Here is a 2,923-nt window from a genome sequence, read left to right on the forward strand (position 1 = left end):
CGCCCATATTTCTACATTCTGTGCATTTCTTGTGCGTCATGTCGCTAGTTGCAGAATTTGCTCGGCGTGCCCTTCCAGTCATGTGAATGTAAAGAAACAAACAGATGAAGCGAATAAATATGTATAATTTGTCGTATACATTTTTAACTTTATGTTTCTTATTCATGCGCTGTTTGCCAAAGTACCGAACAATAAAGCTTGTGTTCACTACAGCTGCCCACACTGCATTTATCATTACGCTGCTTTAGATTTATGACCACCATCTTTTTATTTATGAGCCTAAGTTACATGGTTAGTATTTAAGTAAACCTTTTTAAGGCTGTGATTAGCCTGCCAGTTTCCCTGTGTTGCACCTTCATCATTAGACAACACCTCGGAGTACCTTAGACGTTAGGGCAAATTAAGGATATATATTTTACACTCGCATACAAGCAGAGTTAGGTGCACAAACCGAATATTCTGTTGTGTGCGTGCGTGTGTGTGTGTTTAGGTGTAAGCAGAATGTGCCATGGTAAAATGGAAATGTTATTCTTTGGGTTGAGTATATCTTAGAACACATACGAAGAGCCACACTGTAATATGCTTGAACGTGGCCTATCAGACCTTGGAACTTGGTCTGGCTATTTTAATTAAAATGAACCTCTCCCTATTGAAAAATTATCGTAGTGATCGACTCTGGCGAAATCTTTTCCGGCGGGTACAAGTATGACCACCACTTGATGTTGCATAGCCGGCGCACACACAGTGCGTGAACGACAGGCGAGACCAGCGCTGGGGACTGAACACGTTTATTCGTCGTGAACACAGTATTTAAAGCATAGGAAGGGAGAGGGAGTTGGGAAGGAAGAAAGAAAGAGCGGGGAAAGACATGACACTCAGTTGTTGGCACGTCATGCGCCTGGCTCAGGCGGTTGTAGATAACATAGCAAGCCGATTACAACAGTTCTCCTCCCTTAGAATTGAAAACGCTGTACAGGTTCTCTTTCCCGGGTAGAGCGTCGCAAAACTTGTGGGGATTTCTGCGCATTCTGGATAGGCGGCGACGGTTGCGCAGGTGCCACCTAGTCTGCAGGCTGCTCGTTCAACTTGCCTTCGTTGCCGGCCGGTGTGGGCGCCGCTGCAGCCGGAGGGCTCCCCTCGTCTTGGTCTCGTTGAGCGCCGCTCCAGGCAGATGCCGGGCTTGGCCTGAAACGCGCTTGGTCCATGTGACGTCGAACCACACCAGCGGGCGTTTGTATGGTGACCATGCGTGACCCCTGTAGTGGACTGAACTTTCCCTGGTGTCTATTTCTCCCCCTGGCCGTAGTTACGGGCGTACACAGCTGTGTCGGGCGGCAGTGTCCACTCTTCCGTCTCCTGGGTTGACCTTGGGAAAGGTGGGAAACATGAGTCCGAGCAAGAGCGGATCAAGTAGCCGAATAGAAATTCGGAAGGGGATTTTCCCTCGTGGCACGGTGTTCTTCTGTAGTTGAAAAGAATTTTCACCAATTTCTTTTCTAATGTGCCTTCGCTTATCTTTTTTAAAGCTTCCTTGATCATCCGAACAGCTCGTTCAGCGAGCCCGTTAGACTGGGGGGGATACACAGCCGTACGGAGGTGTGTGATGTTATTCTTCTTCACAAAAGTGGCGAATTCTTCACTAGTGAACTCCGTGCCATTGTCCGTAACTATTGTGCGTGGAACACCAAACCTGGCAAAAATGCTGCGAAAGAGCTGGCAATAGTAGACGACGTGCTTGCCTGCCTCATGGGCACGGCTTCAATCCACTTAGTTGCAGCATCCACGACTACCAGTATCATGCTGCCTGCGATCGGCCCGGCGAAATTGGCGTGCAGCCTGGACCATTTTTCCTTAACCGCTGGCCAACTCATTGGTTGAGCAGAGGCTGGCATAGGAAAGTTTTGCACGCAGTTGTGGCATGACACTGAGAGGTGTTCTATCTCTCGGTCTAGTCCCGGCCACCAGAATGCCGATACAGCCTTCATTGCCGATGACCCTTGATGCGTCACATGCAGCATATATAGCACACGTTCTCGTGCTTTTGTGGGAACCACTCGATGACCCCAGTATAACAACCCATGAGCTACGGATAGCTCTAACCGGCGGTCCGAGAATGGCACAAACTCTCTGTCCTTTACATGTTTCGGCCAACCTTGCTTGGGGCCACGACCCTCGCTAGAAAGAGGTCCCGCGCAGTTAGAGTTTGGAGTTCTTCGACAGACACAGTACCATCATCGAAACTTGCTAGAGCGGAAACATACTCTGGGGCTTCGCTTCTTGACGGTAGAACTGGAGTCTGCAGCGGTAGCCGGCTGAGGGTGTCGGCGTTTAGTAGCAGCTTACCGGGCGAATACTGAAGCTTGTAGCGAAATACACCAAGCGCTGTAGAGAGCCCAGCGCTGTATTCGTGCTGCGGCCAACGCTGGCGTCGGCTTCTCCACTTTCAGCAGGCCCAATAGCGGCAGGTGATCTGTGACCAAGGTAAAATCTCTGTTTGAGGAGATAGTCACACACCAAAAACACACCAAAAACAAGGGCCAAGGCCTCACGTTCTAGCTGGGAGTAATTCCACTCAGCAGTGGTCAGCGTTCGTGAACGGAAGCCTATGGGCCGGTTCTCTTTTCTATCTGTATGAAACAATACGGCACCAATGCCATGCGGCGAAGCGTCGCACTCCAGCTTTAATGGCTTTTCGGGGTCGTAGTGAACGAGCACCCCTGCCGCAAGAAGGCGCTACTTTGCATTGGAAAATGCTGTTAGTTGAGCTTCTCCCCAGACCCAACGCGCATTTTTTGCCAAGCAACTGGTACAAAGGTGCAAGCAAAGATGACATATTCGGCAGGCACTTGGAGTAATACGACAGCATGCCCAGAAATGAGCGTAGTTCCTGCACATTTGTCGGGCTAGACGCCTGGGCGATTGC

The 2,923-nt window shown here is 49.9% G+C and overlaps 1 pseudogene; it reads right to left on the reverse strand.

The window, feature by feature from the left end:
- Positions 1 to 771: 771 nt before the first annotated feature.
- On the reverse strand, positions 772 to 2,468 carry LOC142777375 (uncharacterized; annotated as a pseudogene).
- Positions 2,469 to 2,923: the final 455 nt, after the last annotated feature.

Source organism: Rhipicephalus microplus, chromosome X (assembly GCF_043290135.1).
Source record: "Rhipicephalus microplus isolate Deutch F79 chromosome X, USDA_Rmic, whole genome shotgun sequence".
Lineage (NCBI taxonomy): Eukaryota > Metazoa > Arthropoda > Arachnida > Ixodida > Ixodidae > Rhipicephalus > Rhipicephalus microplus.